We start from the raw sequence: 18,693 nt of genomic DNA on the forward strand, positions 1-18,693 counted from the left end.
AAACTAAAACAAATGAACATGCACGTGAATACAATCATTACTGTAAACAACACAAGTGTCTTGTAAATTCAGGTGCTCCGGTAGGGTTGGCAAAACTTGCATAGGATTCGCTTTTATTAAGATTTTTACAATTGCTATGTTATGTTTTCGTATCGGACGGAACAAGTATTCAACCAAACATGACAACTTATCACAACCTATGTCTGAACTAAACCTCTTTCGAACATTGAAATAACAGTAAATTTGGTACAGACAGTTGTTAAACTTGGGTCAGAATATTTAAAATTTATATAAATGGACTTTTAAAAGGGTCTGAATAAGCAAGTTTCGGGATTTTTATGGACTCCGTTTAAACGGGTCTTAATGTTTGTTTTTTTATATCCATTGCACTGTTTACAGAACAATACTGAATATGTTAAAATTACTTTGACATTATATGAATTGTCAGATTATACATTGCAAACCTTTAAGCTATTTATCAAAGGATCACACCGAGGCGTTCAAATAACGACATATTGACAGTTTCCTTCAAGACAAAATCAAATCACACTGATCAGTATATACATAATAACAATCTTTGACGGTTGATCGTAAAATGATTACGGCAAATTACAGAAGCATTTTCACAGTCTGGGCTAATTATATATTATATCGTAGAATCCCTAATGATGCATTAAGCTGACATGAGAACGTCTTGTTTTACAGAAATTGAATTCTTGACTTACGGTTAGCAAACTGATGTTGGCCGATAACGATTTTACCACAATCTCGAAAGTCGATCAAGAAATTAATGGCTTGAGTGAAATAAATGAAAAGTCCTCCATTGATCTAATCTTTACCGACAAAGGACGTCAGTTATTGACAGAAAAACTTCGATCAAAACATTGAGTATACCAATTACCATCTTGCGGAATGCGAGGAATACATTTTGATTATTAAAATAAACAATAAAAATAACGAAAATCGCACAATTTTGCAGTCATGTTTTTTTTTTCAGTTGAGATACAAATTTTAAGACACATGTTTTCAACATCAGAGTTTTTCCATACAAAATACTTAATCAGAGTATTAATGTAAAATTGATTTACTGGTTTTGAAATCCAATGTGTCGTGCAACGCATATCTAATCACTTACTGGGAATATACATACATACATGCATATAACCCCTCACACTTGAGCAATATTATTTGGCGTATTTTTGCAATACAAGTAAATATAATAGGTAAATTCGATCTTGATACTGACAATATCATTTCACATTATATAGTCAGTATCAAAAACGAAAAAAAAACAACAAAAAAAAAACAAAACAAAACAATCATAATATTTGTCGGTTATCTTGAAATTGTAACTTTTTTTCATTTTAATGTACTTTTAGCGAAACTCTTGTTTGTTGGTGCGTGACGACCTGAAAAGAAGGTCACAATAAGACCAAATGTTTTTTTTTCATGTATATGAGATAGAAAAAATATCTGTCAACAAGATCAAAAGAATAAGTACAGATTACCGATAAACCGAACTTTTATCAAAAACAAATCTACTTTCAGGAATAGTATAGTTTGTTTGGTTCAGACAAATGTATGTTTTTCTCAGATATTAACACCTGTCTAAACAATACAAATTCTAAGCCTTAAATGGATTTGATTAAGACAAGTTTCGCTGTACTTTGTAAACTAGAAAACTATTTCTTTATACGATATTGATCGGTAAGTAGTAATAAATCAGACTAGTTTTTGCAGGGTAATATAAAGATTTTGCTCAGAGGTTAAAAGTTGACAGTCAATTTATAGGTTGGTTATTTCAGATAAAAAGGGCATAAATTGATCCAATTTATTTAACAAGGCACTTTCACCAAATTTTCTTACAGTTCTGTTCTATTCGAAATATTTCTATGATGCAATTTGTATTGCTTTACAAATCGCACCATAGTTCAATTCAAATCAGTTATGACTATTACATGTGTAAAAAGTTTATTTTTTTTTATTTATATAATTACTTACTTAATATTATTGTTATTGCACATTTCGATTTACTGTCCATATGTTTCAGGGAAAAACCTCTCACCAGCAGCATTGAAATCAAATACTGAATATTAAATGTCAAAATCTGTATCACATGCTGTATCAACCCGAGAGGTCTATATCACCCCAACAGTCACCGACCCACGGGATGATATAGGTCAAGGGTTGATACAGCATGTGATACAGATTTTTATCTGTCATGTTTATTATATCAAATATTTTAACCATACTTCAAGTATGGTCTGGAAAGGTGGGTGATTCAGGGTATGCTATATATGGTATGCGATATAAGGTACGCGATATATGGTTTAAACAAACACTTATTATGCATTCACAAAAAAGTTGTATTTTAATCTAAATATATGATATAAAAGAACATCTCAATCCCAAAATAAGTTGTATACAATACATAATAAGCCAGCTAAAGAGGGATAAATCTGGTTTGCTTATATAAGCTATGTCTCAGTTGGCTAATACTAAAACAAATTCTTTGTATAGTTATATTTATATATATATATTTTGAATGCTATAATAAGATACGAAGTATGCTGAATTTGATTTATGGTGGAAAGCTATTTTCATATTTTCATTTTTTGATATTTTTTAATGTTATAGTAAACAGAAGTAAACACATGACTTTTCATATATGTCCTGTTCTCAGGAGATAAAAATTAAAGAATGTACTGTGGAATTCATACCTAAGGGAGATAACTCTGTAAATAACTGTAAAATACAATAGAAACTGTTGTATTTTCAATGTGAATTATCTCCTAAGAGCAGACATATTATAATGAATAGTTATACATTTTATCGTATAGATCTATTAAGCAACTTGATAACCAAAATAAAAAATGTGTAGCCTTTTTGAGGGTGTATCACATATTTCAGAATTTACATGATTTTTCAGAGACTAGTACTTCAATTGACAGAGTAAGTAAAGAACTTTAACGAGTTTTAATGTAAGCTTTTGATCTAATATAAGCACCAGACCAAATTAAAGTGCGTTGGCATTCCAAATCAAAGACGTCTTAGGTGTCTAAATTGAATACTGAAATTTAATTTGGACGGTCAATAAATGTTAACACTAACCCTTCGCACATAACATAAAATCTTTAATAGAAATAATACAATGTCATTACATTTATGTACATACTATAAAAAAAGCTACTCATTTGCCTGTTTTAAACACTATTAGAACTGCTTATTTCGAACCGGTGAAGGGATATGTTAGGTTTATATGATATTTTGCTCTGAAAATGAACGTTGTCAGTCTGAATTTTGCGTACAATTTAGTAAGAAAAGCACAATCGTTTTTATGTTCATCTATGCGTTAAATGGAAAATGTAGTCTAAAGGGAGCGAAAAGGTACAAAAAACAACAAACGCAAACGTTACCAAGTAAAGTTTATCAAAAAAAAAATTGGATTTTCCAAACGTTTCTTCCAAGTAGATTCCTAGTCAGCCATTGTTATCAATAGCGACATGTCGTTTACTTCTCTGCTCCTGGTGGTAACCTATCCTTACGTTTTAAGTAATGTATTTATCGTATATTTTACTCCGGTGCTAAATGTAGATAATGCAAGATTAGCTCACATTACAAATTATTGTGATGGGCTAGTTCATATAAGCAATTACCATGACTTGAATACAACTAATGATGTATACCAAATAAAAGTCACGTTAATATTAGTGGAATGCATAAGTTTTTTTTTCAATGTTTTGTTTAGCAGAATACGATATCTTTTGGTATAATTCTAAAACTCTAATTATTATGTAATTCAACGATAATGGATATGGTAAATATGTCAAAGAGACAACAACTCCACTGGTATGAAAGCTGTAAAAATAAAGAATGACTCTAATTATGAACTCGACTAAAGTCGTTTTTCGCTGTATACATGGAATGAATCCTTGAGTAAAATTATATTGTCAAATCGGTGGATTTTTGACATGCATGTTTCTAATGTTTTTTCAAAAAAGAAAACAAAACTTAATGATTAAAAACCACCAACAGGATAACTGTAACTACAAATATCATTTTTTGGATAAGCAGTGCAAACATTTTTTTGGCTGTGATATTTTGTTTGTTTTTTAATTTGTTTTTCTTGTCGTTTAGTTGTTTTTAAACATAGGTAGCACTCTTTATGGAAATAATACAAGAGAGGATTCCTGCCTATCAAAACCCCACCACTTCACTCTTGTTTCTTATTAAAAAATAATCTGGTTCCCTGGTCGATATCATAAGCGACCATAGAATCGCTAAAATATAGACTCAGGTCACCAGCGACGGATATGCTCAATATATGAGTAAATTGCCGCTTACGAAATAGAGTAAAAGCCAAGATGAAATTATCTAACTTAACTTAACTTATCATATGTGCGTTTGTATCGAAAGGTAATCTAAGTAAAAAAAAAAAAAAAAACTATCATAAAACAGTTGTTAACATGTGACACAAAATGTATTATTCAATTGGTCATAATCTTTATCTAATGATATTCTTTTTCCACGCGCAAGATAGATTGAAACAGAGGTTAATATGTCATACGTTATAATTCATTGATGGCTTATGGCAAGAAATTAGTATGATTTGAATTAGAAGATGATAGATATCGATTTACGATAACAGACAAAAACTACAAATAACACAAATAATATAAAATGATACATAAAAAAATAATCAAACACAAACCAAAAACAAACAAAAACAAATAACAACAAAAAACAACAAAAAACAAAAAAAGAAAGACAAAATCTATAAATATATGATGAAAGGTAAAAAAGGAAGCCAATCTCAACAAAAAAAAAAAAATAGAATATGAACAAGATGAAGTGTGTTGGTAGGCATCATTTTGTTTTCTAGAAACACATTCCTTTTTGTTAAGTAAGGGCATCTTCCAAATTAAGAAAAGTATTTTGTAGAGCTTCATTGGTCTTTCATGGGAAACTTTCATATTATTTGAAAACGAAAGTAAATAATAGATGAAATGCACTCAAAATTGTATTAGCGTGTATTATTTTATGATGAAATAAAAGAAAATTAACGTCTTTTCATTTCTGAAAGGGGTTCGGTTTCATTTAGAATTTCGGCAAATTTGTGACCCAGATAGATAACCATATTTTCACCAATATAAACATTTTTCTCGTTATGGTGATATATTTCACCTTTTTGTAAAGTACTCTGATCGGGAAATTGATAAATATCTTTGATCGTATTCTAAAAGATTGTTGTCATTCGTGTACTAGTCAATGTTTACGAAATTGAAAACCATGTGGTATGCTGTAATTGCTTTTCAAATCTTGTCACATATGCATCGGTCTTTACATTAATGCAAACAGATTAAATGGTCTATATCATTGTGTAATTAAAAACCAAAATCTATATAATAAATCAGTTAAAATCAATAAACACATTTACCCTAACGGTAAAGCGGAAGAATACAAGATGAATTTAATAAATTATGATTGATCGTTGTCAATTGCACAGCGGCCACAATTTCAAAAGGGTAATATTGATTAAGTAAAAAAACCTTACTGTCAACACCCTCACAAGTTCTAGTTCATAAAACAGTTTTATCAAATATCACGTGACAATAATTCAAATCCAGTGTTATTGTTATGAGTATATTTGTTTTGATACATCCCACTGAAGCCCATTTAATTGTAGTATTTTAGCAGTTCATACGTGTATAATTTTGGTCAAAATGATTTTGTACAACAGCAACCCGAACTCAATAACAATAGGTATATTAAAAATACCCATAGTCCGCATGTAATAAGGGCAAAAATATTAAAAAAATTAAAATAAATAATAAATGCAACACGAAAATGCTCCCATGTCGTACGACATGGTACGCACAACACTGCTAAAAATATGAATTTTTGTTTGTTTTTTGTGTTTCTTGTTTTTGTTTTTTGTTTTGTTTTTGTTTGGGTTTTTTTTCAGGGGTAAGGGACATAATTCATGAAATTAGTGATATATTGAATCATATTCAAGTTCACCAAAGCCTTTCAATGTTTCCTTTTAAACAGAATGAAATCAGTCCAAGTTACTTTGACACTTTCATGAGATTGATGTAAAGTGGTGAATACAAACGTTCAAACTACTTGTAAGACTTAGGTCCCTTATGCTAGGTCTAGACAAAGACAAATCCATACCAATTATTTCATCTAAAGTTTTCAATTATAAAAGGGTATTGAAAAACCTCGAGATTGAGGCTAAACCACCTGACTGTTCTTGCAAAACTTCTCCATTCAAGTATGGTCCTTCTGGTCACGTCGTTACGGGAGATTTAACCATTATCGAAAACGAATCTCTGCGTAATATCCACTCTAAAGGTCCCAAAAACCGTGAACCACGCTCCATAAATTGGAATTATAACTTTAAAGTTCTTATGGATGCCGTCGAGGACTATGAGAGAAAATGGATAAAACGAGAACAAGAAGATATTGATTCTCTGTCAGAGTGATTAAAGGCCGTGATGTCTTTCATTTTGAAACGAATGAAAGTTTTAAGTAGGACAATGAGTGCCAAGGCTACATCAGTTTTCAAAGACCCCGATGTAGCAAAAACATTGTCTATTATACATGACAAATATGTTGTCGTACCAGCAGACAAAGCCCAAAACAACATTGTTTTTGTCTGCAAAATGTTTTATATCTAATGTTTATTATCAGAGGTAAACGTAGAAAATAATAGCAGTAATAAGACCTATACTGCTACCACTCTCTCCAAAGAGGAGATTGTGGAAAACCATAAATCTGTGCTATCCTCTTTTGGTCTCTCTACCAAGAACGATGATTGTGATTTACCGTCTATGTACTGGATTCATAAACTTCATAAGAATCCATACAAACAACGTTTCATAGCTGGATCTGCAAAATGTACCACCAAACCTCTTTCAAAACTTTTAACTTCTATACCCACAACTGTCAAAGAGGGTGTGCAGTCCTACCACAACACTTGTTACTCCGGTAGTGGTATTAATTCAATGAGGATCCTGAACAATTCGATAGATCTTTTGGAGACAATAAGTTCAAGACTATTATCTGAATATAATAGCATTAAAATCTATGATTCTTCAACACTGTATACTTCTATTCCCCATACTCAGTTAAAATCCCGACTTAAAAACATTATACATCGTTGTTTTTCCAAAAAAGATGGTACACAAAGATACAAATATATAGTTCTTGGTAGAGATTCCAAATCATCATCCAAATATACAGAGGAAGATGCTTACAAAATGTTGGAATTTTTAATCGACAACATATTTGTCCAGTGTGGTGGACGTGTTTTTCAATCTCAGTTTCCGCTATATAGATGACGTATTATCTTTGAACAATCCTAATTTCGAGGATTTGATAAATCGCATCTACCCAAAAGAACTTGAGATAAAGTATGTTACAGACACTGTGAAGTCAGCCTCATATCTTGACCTACACTTAGAAATCGACGTCAAAGGAAAACTATTGACCAAACTTTACGACAAACGTGATGACCTTTCATTCAGAATTGTCAACTTTCCTTTCATCTGTAGTAACATCCCTTCGGCTCCTGCGTATGGAGTGTTCATATCACAACTCATACGTTTTGCCAGAGATTGCCAAAACTATACAGACTTTTGTATCACGCAGGAACTCTAACAAATAAGCTTCTGCTACTAAATTGAAGTCATCACTACAGAAGTTTTATGGTCGTAATCATGAACTCGTGGATCATTATGGTGTATCCATCAGCACCATGAAAACTGATTTATTCAACGGGTCATAATTTTCCTTTCCTCGTTTGTCTACCCTGGACTTGACTTTTTATGAGCAACTCGGCGGGTGTTTCTAGAAAAGCAAAAGACGCTTACCCTACCAGTGCACCTGGTCCATGCTCCCAGGTTTTAGTGGAATCCGAGTTGCTCATTTGCTTTTGTTACTTTGTATGTATGATTTTATTTACTTTATGTTCTTTGTTGTGTATGTGTTATGTATAACCCTGGTTCTCTTGATTACTCTCTCATCGAACGCATGTATGAAAACAATATGCCAAGGAAGGCTGTGTAAGCCAGCTATAATCATAACTAGCACTCCAGAAAATAATTATGCAAAATGTGATCCATGTGTAAAAAGTTTACATATGTTTATTTTTGATATCTTGTATTTTGTATTAATGAATAATTACACATTTCTTAATATAAACCCATAAAATATCTTAATTACAAAAATCGGGGTGTATCACTTTTTTTCAGACTTTGCATGATTCTTGCAAAGACAACTACTTAAAATGAAAACTACGTAGATAAACAGGAATATATCATATATATATATTATGAAGTGATATAACATAAAGCTAAAACATGGTAATTCAAACATATGAACAGATGCTGACAAAAAAACAAAGTTTATATTTATTTCATTTTTATGAATGGAAAAGAATAGTTTTATATCTTCTACTGTATCAATGACATGATATAAAGAAACATTTCATCAGCTGTTACTGAAAATGACTCACTTTTTCTTTTCCTGGTAATGTAGACAGTTCGTATTCATCGAGAAAATAAAACAAATAATATACAAAAAACTATCGGCGAATTGATGATTATTTTGTTTTTAAGTATCAAATTTATCGAAAGAAAATCTGCTTCTTTAAACTTCTAACTTTTGTAAAATTCAGGATCTCTATCTTGAAGTGATACTGTTATTAAGTCGTTATTGCGTGCATTAATCGTTTGACATTTTGTAATATCGATTGAAAAATCAGATTTTTCTTTTCATTTCTTCCAGTCTCTGCCTCATTCTTGCAAGGAAATGTTCATATGATAGAGTAATCAAGGGAACCAAGGTTATAGCGGTAATCAAAAGAATGTAATCCAGGGACAAAGACCAGACATGGAAAACAGACATACACAACAAAGAACACAAAGTAACTAAAAGCATACATACAAAATAACAAAAGTAAATGAGCAACTCGGACTCCACTAAAAACTGGGAGCATGGACCATGTGCACCGGTAGGGTAAGCGTCCTCTGCTTTTCTAGAAACACCCGCCGAGTTGCTCATAAAAAGTCAAGTCCGGAGTAGACAAACGAGGAAAGGAAAACTATGACCAGCTGAATAAATCAGTTTTCATGGTGTTGATGGATACACCATAGCGATCCACGAGTTCATGATTACGACCATAAAACTTCTGTAGTAATGACTTCAATCTTGTAGCAACATAACCTTGTTTCAGAAGCCTATTTGTTAGAGTTCTAGCGCGATACAAGAAGTCTGCGTAGTTTCGGCAAGCTCTGGTGATATGAACACTCCATACGCAGGAGCCGAAGGGATGTTACCTCAGATGAAAGGAAAGTTGACAATTCTGAATGAAAGGTCATCACGTTTGTCGTAAAGTTTGGTCAATAGTTTTCCTTTGCCATCGATTTCTAAGTAGGTCAAGATATGAGGCTGACTTCACAGTGTCTGTAGTATCCTTTATCTCAAGTTCTTTCGGGTAGATGCGATGTGTCAAATCCCCGTAATTAGGATTGTTTAAAGATAACACGTCATCTATATAGCGGAAACTGAGATTGAAGGATCTAGCTAAACAATATTTTTTCTAATCAGATCAGCTATAAAGTCAGCCTCATAAGAGTGAAGGAATAGGTCAGCTAGGAAAGGGGCACAATTTGTTCCCATTGAATGATATTGGAAAATCTGGTACTTTCATCAAAAATACTAACTATCCGATTTATAAATTTTGTTGCTCTTAAGGTAATTGCTAAAGCATTAAATATAAGTTTAAGATCATGCAGAAATTGATTTGTCTTCTATAAAAAATATAAGTTTTGTGTAACCAAGATATTGCTACAGGGTTGCTGAATACCATGAGTGAAAACTGTTTCAATCAAACACCTTTTGGACTTAAAAAATGATTCGGGTTAAAAATTGTGTGGTTTTCAATCGTCAACTACAATTAATTGACTTACATGGTCTGGTTAAGACAAGTTTTTTAATTATTCGGGGTTTATATTAGACAGTGTTCAACTAAGACATTTGTCCTTCTTTTTTTTTTTACTTTTTATATAGATGGAAGTAATCCTTGCTCTTGTTGATTTTTTGTGGCTTAGCGCCTTGTAAAGAAAATGAACAACAGTGCACATTTTTAATTAGACAACTTTATACTCGTTAAAAATTCAAATAAAATTGAACCAAATATCAATAAAATTTTGAGGTAACGAACCCGTCTGTCTGGTATTGGAGTTCTTTTCTTGTTCATGGTTTGTTTAAGGACAAGCGACTGAGAAAAGGACTGATAATAAGCATTTTTACTCTGATCACTATGTATACAAAAAGGAAACAGTATGTGATGTTTTTATTGTTTGTTTAAGTATTAGTCCATCTAAAATTCAGACACTGCCTATGGTAAGGCAATTAATGGTGTAAAAAAAAACCACGAAACAAATGATGCTTTTTGGCCTTTATATGCTTTATTTTTATATGACAATGGTCTTCGTTGTATCTACACTTTAACCTTCCAATGAGATCAACAAAATCAAACCAAATCAAGAACGATAACTCTTGCAAAGTGCTTATTTCATGAACAATCTATATAAAATTTTATCTCAAACACGCAACCCCCAAATGAAAATCTAAGACTAGTTATGTTGTCTATACTAATTCTGAAAAAGAAATAAATGTGAATGTCGTTGATTTTAAAATGCACGAATCACTTTCTGTTTGATTTTTCTAAAGACTGCTACTTAATTATATAAAAGTATCTTGTTTCTTGAATACATCCGGCAAAAAATGGTAGCAAATGCCATGACAGTTTACATTTATCTATTTATAATGTTTTCCAAGGAGTAAATGATGTAAAATGTTCTTTGTTGTGTTTGTCTCTTTTCCATTCCTGGTCTTTGTTCCTAGATAACATTCTTTTGATTATCGCTAGAATCTTGGCTCCCTTGATAACTCTTTCAAAAGATCACAATTTTGCTACTAGACCAAGAAAATAAACACAAACACTTAACAAAAAGCACTTAGAAACCGAAATAACATTTGAAACCCATATTCTATTGAGTTTTAGTCTTTGTAAGAATCGTGCAAAATCTGAAAAAAAAATGTGATACACCCCCAAGAAAGGCTATATGCTTTTATTTTTGTATTTAAGTTGTTTGATGGATCTATCTTATGAAATGTGTAATTATTCATTCCGATCTGCCGGTTTTTAGGAGATAATCAACATTGGAAACCCACTAGATTCTATTGTATTTGAGTGTCATTTACAGAGTTATCTCCCTTAATTTTGAAATCTACAGTGCATTCTATATAATTTTTGTCGGCGAATATAGGTTATATGAAAAAAAAACGAATGTTAATTTATGTTAACTATGGCAATTTAAACAAATACCAAATATAAACATATGTAAGCTTTTCACCCATGAATCACAATTTGCATGATTCTTTTCTGAAGTGCTACTTAAGTACAATTCTGGGAAAGAATCCGGCAATAAGTGGCACATCATTTTTCTCAATTTGGTCTTTCTTGCCTCAAAGATATTCAAATGCATCTAGAAAACAACTGAAAAGCTATTTAAATTTATCTTGAAGCATTGGTGACGTAGTTATTTTTTGACTGCTTATATAAGGAAAAAGTTCGGGAAAAATTTTCCGCCATTTTTCCATAGTGTATTTCAAATAAATTTGACCTATCTATATCTTAAATGGGCAAACTTTACAAACATTTTGGTAGTTATTTCTTGAGATTATGAGGTATAAATACTTGGATAATGAAATAACATCTCTGGGTATTTTTTCTTCATGTGCCACACCTTATACACATTTTGCCTGATTCTTAGTCGGAGAAGTACTTAAAAACTGGAAACAAGGACCAGGTGAACTGGTAGGGTAAGTACCTTCTGTTATTCAAGAAAAGACCTCCGAATTTCTCATAAAATTTCTTGTGCTGAATAAACGGAGGACGAAACTGACACTTTGAATAAGAAAGTCCTGATGGAGCAGATTAGAAACTAATCGGTAATCAAATCGGTTTTCATGGTACATGTACTAAATTATATGAATAAAAACAGCATTATCATCAATGGAGAATCGAAATACGAATAAAAACTTTGGCCTTAATTATATGCCACTTTACGTTTGTAACTTTGTGTAGCATTATCAATATTCAATTAATTCTATTCGTCGGTAAAGCGTAAACCATTGTTATTTTATGTTGATATTTTGACTTCTGCACTTATTGGTTAAAAGTATGAATGTATTAATAATCTTAAAGCACAAAAATATACACTATCACCAAAAAGAAACACACACACACACACACACACACACATACACACAGAGTTGATTTAAAATGTTAACCCTCTGTAAGTTCTTCAATCTAATATTTTTATTCTATAAATAGTTATTAAGTGCAGGTTACTTTTTTTTATTTCATTACATTTTACTTTGAAGATAAAATAATGAAGTCAAAGAGTTAATGGAGATAGGAAAATGAAATCAAACTTTATTCATTCAAGCATTGGCAAATACAAATAAATTCTACTTTCAGTCTCTTTTCTCTTTTGATAACGATATTTTTTTCGTTTCTATCTTTTGAACAACAAGACCTTTGATCGTTTTTGAAACACCATTATACTTTTACTGGTGTAAAATATCTGTATTAACCTGATCAGTGAGTTGATAGGATTTACATTCATATTGCATGTAAAAAATAGGAAATTATAATCATCTGCTTCAAAATATAGTAATGATTTCAAACGTTAATCAAAAATACAAAACAAAATAATTTTGATTTTTTAAATATCATATGCATCGTTCAGTCTCTATGGTCTAGTTGAAGCGTGCTCATCTCGATTGCGGACTCTTGTCTACTCAGCATGTCGGTAGTCTGATAAACAGGGTCTTTTCATTTTGAAAGAAAATAATGAAAAAAATAGGGTGTAGTCACCAAAGAAGTGGTAAGTGGTATATGGTACCAATGTGAAGTTTATACCGCTTACGAGTTCTGTAAAAGTATCATAAGAAATTCAGGTTGAATTCACAAAACTGATAAGAAACCATATTGGAAGGCGATTAGCATTTAACTTTCATTTTGTCTCAGTTCTTGATTTGACAATTTATTAAAGGCGACATTGTAATTTTTCATTTTATTTAAATATTAATATCCATTGGATACGGAAGCGAATTTGTACTCCGGAATCGTATTAGGGCCATCCTTTTATTATTTTTCAATCGCAATCAGAAAGGCTAAGAGATATATTATCTCCTACATGTCCACCGTCGCCTCTCGACATAAATGTTTTCGCAAATAAATAGTTATAAATTCAAGAATCGTATTTGTATCTTTTAAGCGAGTATAATGATGGATCGAAGGTGCAGCCAAAACGCTCTATAAATCAAGGTTAGTTCATTTTTTATCGAAATTCAAGGAGTTCAGTATCACAGAGAAGTACAGGTAAAGAATATAAAGGTTACAAACAAGACAAATTGACGGTCAAATTTGATTTTTTTCAGGAGCAAAATTTTGTTTCCGAAACTGAATGATAAACTGCATAAGCGCAAAATATCGGGTTCCCATTAATATCCAGCGACATCCATTTACCAAAGAAGTGTAATATATATAAAGTCCTTGATTTACCTAAATCTTTTTATTTTAAATGGGGGTGGGTGCGGTTGAGAAATGGTCATTACTGAATAATTGATGAATTTTTAATGATTAATGTATATTGTTTTTTTTTCTGCCAAAGTTATAATACGGAGGGAAGAACATGATACACTGCTGTATTGTTTTGAATCTCCTTAATTAACTCCCCTGAATAATTACAACAGCTTTCGTCCTGATAAAAAAAATCATCTCGCTTCGCGACCAACACCTCTAATATTGATTGCCGACAGATGTAACGCCGCCAAAAAAAAAAACGTCTTGAGAAATAAGATTTTATTATTGGAAGCGATGGAGAGAGACCCACATTGACTTTGTAGATCCTGGATGCCTATGATTATCATGTATCTTGAATTTGTCAAAGATGTTTCTTTCGATAAAATTTATATTTGTGCCTACACTGATTACTCTTCAAACTTTTCTGATAAAGAAGAAAGACGAAGGATTATAACACTGTATTGTGTCTCAATGTGAAATTAATGGAGAACGAATTCCTAATAACGGTATTAAATGCGAAATAAATTTGGAAGCACTGAGAGCCTGATTTCACTCTGACAGGAAGACACGTTTTTCGAAGTTTACCAAAAAAAGTTTGACATTTTCATATCTTGCTAACAAAAAAAGTATTGTATTGTCTTTGATATTTATTTAAATTCAGATAACTTTTTTTCGGTTCCGACATCCTGTCATATGAGTATGCCCTTTTTGATTTTGCAAGGACGTCCGAAGTACTAAAAACCGGTCCACTAATTAGCGACAAGGAATGTCAAGAAGCGCCAGTGAATGACAAAAACAAAATGTCTAGAAAAGTCGCAAATTGAAGATTTTTAAATATATTTATATCTTCCACTTCATCTTCTTCTTATTACACCTGCCTCACGATACGGTTGACGTCATGACCAATTGGAACGTGCGAGACTTCCTATGTTGAACGCTGTGTTTCTCCGTCAAAAGTTAGTTCAATAATCACTTTCTAACTACATATGTCATTTACAATTTTCGTCGTATCTGAGAGAGAAAAAATATTGATCTATACGTGTTTCAGAGCAGCTACTTATCAAGGACGCCACTGACGCGGTCTATATCAATTTTTAAAAAAAATATATTGCTTAAATATAGTCTTTTCCATATGTACATACATCAAACTCAACCATTCTTTAAAACGTTTTCAAACGACAGGGAATCCCGTGTAAAAAGAAACCTTTCATACTTTCATACTGGTTCGGTTTAGACAAGTGTTTGGTTTACCAAGGTTCAAAATACATTACCTTGATAGAAAAGGACTTTAAAACTGTCTTGCTTAAACAGTTTTTCTTTATTCTGTTTAGGCGGGTCATACTTAGCAGACAAACTCATGGTCGAATCCATTTTTTTTTTATTATAAACGTTAGACCTATTTTTGACAATATAAAAGCTTTCCGAAATGAATATACAAACTAACAAACAAAAGAACTGTTTCGTCTACCCCGGACTTGTCTTTTTATGAACAACTCGGCCGGTGTTTCTAAAAAAGTAGAGGATGTTTACCCCAACGAGACACCTGGTTCATGCTCCTAGTTTTTTAATGGAGTCTAAGTTGCTCATTTATTTCTGTTACTTTGTATATATTATTTTTGGCTACTTTGTGTTCTTTGTTGTGTGTGTGTCTGTTTTCCATGACTGGTCTTTGTCCCTGGAATACATTCGTTTGATTTCCGCTAGAATCTTGGTTCCCTTGATTACTCTTTTAAGAGGAGGCAAGTACTAAAGCTTTCTTACAATAATTAGGTTTTAACGTTTGTTGTTTGCAATACAGTTAAATACACATATCATATTAAAAAATGTAATCGTAACAGAAAGAGGAAGAAAGCTTAAGTTCAGTTGCAGTTCTCTTTGACCCTATGCAAAAAACGACTTTCTTTTCTCCAATATTAATAAATATCCCCATATTCACCCTCCTCAATATACTGCTCAGTTCAGCTTTTGTGTGCATACTAAAAAAATTATATAATGCTCATCTGTATCCAATTTCTTTTAGTTATCTGTATGCACTGGATAAAGCTAATAGCGAAAGGTTGAGTCAGTATTACCATTCGTATTTGTAAAGAAGAATAGCGTTATCAATCTTGATAGCAATGAAAGTGGATTACGACCCACCTGAACAAATGAAAAAAATTATTAGAAATGTTATTGTGTGATAGTTTTTAAGTACATTTTATTGTAATAATCAGGCAGCTGGTATTTCAAAGGTTGAATTTCTGGTCAAAAACAATTTTGGATGTGTTTAAAGCGTTTCGAAATGTATTAAACATATCATGTATCGATCTTCACATACCGTATTCAGTTAGATGTTACGTGTTACCAGATTGACAACATTGTTTTTCAAATGTCTATGAGTTGTTCTTATTTAATGCATCAATGTTTTTGCTAATATTTTGCCAAACGAATTGGGAAGGAATTGGCATGATGAAAGTAAAAACTTCCGCTTATAGAGAAAAAATAGAGGAGACATTTCGAAGTGTATTTCTTATCGTCCCAAATAGGCGGATTTTGTTCTTCTGTATTATTACTAAAATAATAATATCACAACCAAAAGAGCTTAATATGATAATCACACTGTGCTCGATTCATATGATAATCATATGATTTTCATATGTCAATTTTGCCTTGAAAACATTAGATAACCACATGTTTATGAGAAACACATACTTATCATATGATAATCATGCTATAATCATATAATAAATGAAATGTATGATAATCATATGACGCTCGTTTCATATGATAACCATATGTTGCAAGCCATATGATTCTCATGTGGGGTAGCTTTGGGTGTGTAGGGATTATAAGTTGCAAGTGATAATTTTGTTATGCCCGTCAAAGGCCTATAACTGCTCATAAATTTATACATATTATGAGCGCATAAATCTTCTACCATAGAGACTCTGCTATACAATTCCGTTAAGTTCTTTTCGCATTCTGCATTACGAGATGAAATAAAATATTAAGTGCTGCTGTGTTAGTGTGTTGGTATAGCGACTATAATCTCTGTACTGGAGATTGGTAATATATAAAAACACATCTCCTTAAACCAACCAATTTCAATATCCATAGGGGGTTCAATTAAGGTAGTTTTTGCTGAATAATGATTTTGCAGGGATTAAATAAAAATATTTTCCATTTTTTGAAATCAATATCTATATATCCTGATTTCTTACGGCTCTGTTCCTTTTTTTTCTATTGTAATTCGATTTATGCATAACGAAAGTATCTGCATAATCTGCATTATTGTGTAACAGACTGTAGTAATAATGTAAAATACATTGGGTATTTAAAATAATTTAACATATCTGGACCATGTTCGGTCTTGTTCTACATATTAGAGGAATGTTATTACGTATGGAAATACAATGATAAATTGCATCTCATATATTTATAACAATTGTTCATCTTGTCCGGATAAGAAGTAAGTATAAAAATAGCGTTTTTTTTGTTACTTTATGAGAAATAAGACGACTTCTATTTAAGCACGTCTATGCCACAGAATCTATATGTAAGTTGTGGCACACCAAGAAAGAAACGCAGATGCTTTATTGCATTATGTACGGATTTATTACTCATAACCCCCAGATATAACCACCAAAGTGTTTGTATTATTTGCCTTTAAGATATTGATAGGCCAAAATAAGTTAAAGTGCAACATAAAAAAATTTGTTCCCTATATAAGCACAAAAATATCTACGTCACTCATGCTTCAGGATCAATTTAATTAGCTTTTCAGTTGTTTTCTAGTTGCATTGTATATATTTGAGGCAAAAAGATTAATTTTATAAAAATGATATGTCATCCATTGTCTGATTCTTACAACGAATGCTAATTAGATAGTAGTGGTATTTCCTTGTTTTTACTCTACAAATAGCACTGACAAGTTGAATAGTACTTCCGTTATGTCATTTAAAAATAATCTGTAATTTAAGAAAAATTTTTTTCAAAAAATGTCCATCCATGTCATATTACAAATGCTTTCTTTCACAAAGTTGAATAATGTTTTTTATTTACTGCAACGATTAAAGAGAAAAAAAGTAAAAATAAATGAAATTTGAATAAAGTGGGATAAAATACATCATGTGCAGCCTATATGATAGGATTTTCTTGATGTTTACATGGAAATCTTCTCAAATGGATTGCAAACATTTAGATAATATTTGCATGAACAGAAGTTTTCTTGGAATTTTCATATTACAACTCATAAGTTATGCCAGAGCTTGCCGTCGCAACACAGACTTTTTATATCGCACGAGACTTCTTACAATAAGACATCTTGAACAGGGTTATGCTACTACAAGATTGCAGTCATCACTACTGAGAGTTTTATGGTTGTTATCATGAATTCATGGATCGTTACGGTGTATTGATCTGTACCATGAAAACCGATTTGTTCAACATGTCATAGTTTTTCATAGTTTTCCTTTCCTCTTTCATCTACCCCGGACTTGTCTTTTTATGAGCAACTCAGCGGGTGTTTCTAGAAAAGCAGAGGACGCTTAACCTACCAGTACACCTAATTTATGCTCCCGGTTTTTAGTCAAGTCCGAGTTGTTCATGAGTTTTGGCAATTTTATGTTCTTTGTTGTGTTTGTCCGTTTTCCATGTCTGGGTTTTGTCCCTGGATAACATTCTTTGTATTTCCGCTAGAATCTTGTTTCCCATGATTCACTTGCATCACATTTTCAATTACAGACATATATATCGGTTTAACAGTAATAATATTTCTATCAATTTCATGCAACACATTTCAGGACAATGCCCAAAATAATATCAGTTTTACAGACAGACTGAAAAGAACGTACCGTGTTTTGATAGATAAAAAACGAAAATTCATTGATTGTCGTACGAGTTTATTTGCATCGTGACGTAAATTCTTGTCTGTCATTAGTAAATGCATTCAGATCAGGATATGTATGTTGTTAAAAAAATGAATGAACTTTCTCATAGGTATAGTTGATAAATGTATCATATAAAAGTAATTTCACACTAATCAT

General features: G+C 31.8%; 1 protein-coding gene across 2 annotated transcripts in view; it reads left to right on the forward strand.

Annotated features, from left to right (window-relative positions):
- LOC148598158 (neurotensin receptor type 1-like) overlaps positions 1–18,693 on the forward strand; it is a 45,153-nt gene that overhangs the window by 2,579 nt on the left and 23,881 nt on the right. The window contains exon 1 of one of the 2 annotated variants that reach the window (XM_088561129.1): positions 17,048–17,117. The exons of the other annotated variant lie outside the window; for it this stretch is intronic. The gene's annotated coding sequence lies outside the window, so the exon portion shown is untranslated. Of the gene's footprint in view, positions 1–17,047; positions 17,118–18,693 lie in introns of those variants that run through there. 2 annotated transcript variants of the gene reach the window in all.

The sequence above is a fragment of the Perna viridis genome, chromosome 14 (assembly GCF_037379345.1).
Source record: "Perna viridis isolate PV_CMFRI_1.1 ecotype Kerala chromosome 14, ASM3737934v1, whole genome shotgun sequence".
Lineage (NCBI taxonomy): Eukaryota > Metazoa > Mollusca > Bivalvia > Mytilida > Mytilidae > Perna > Perna viridis.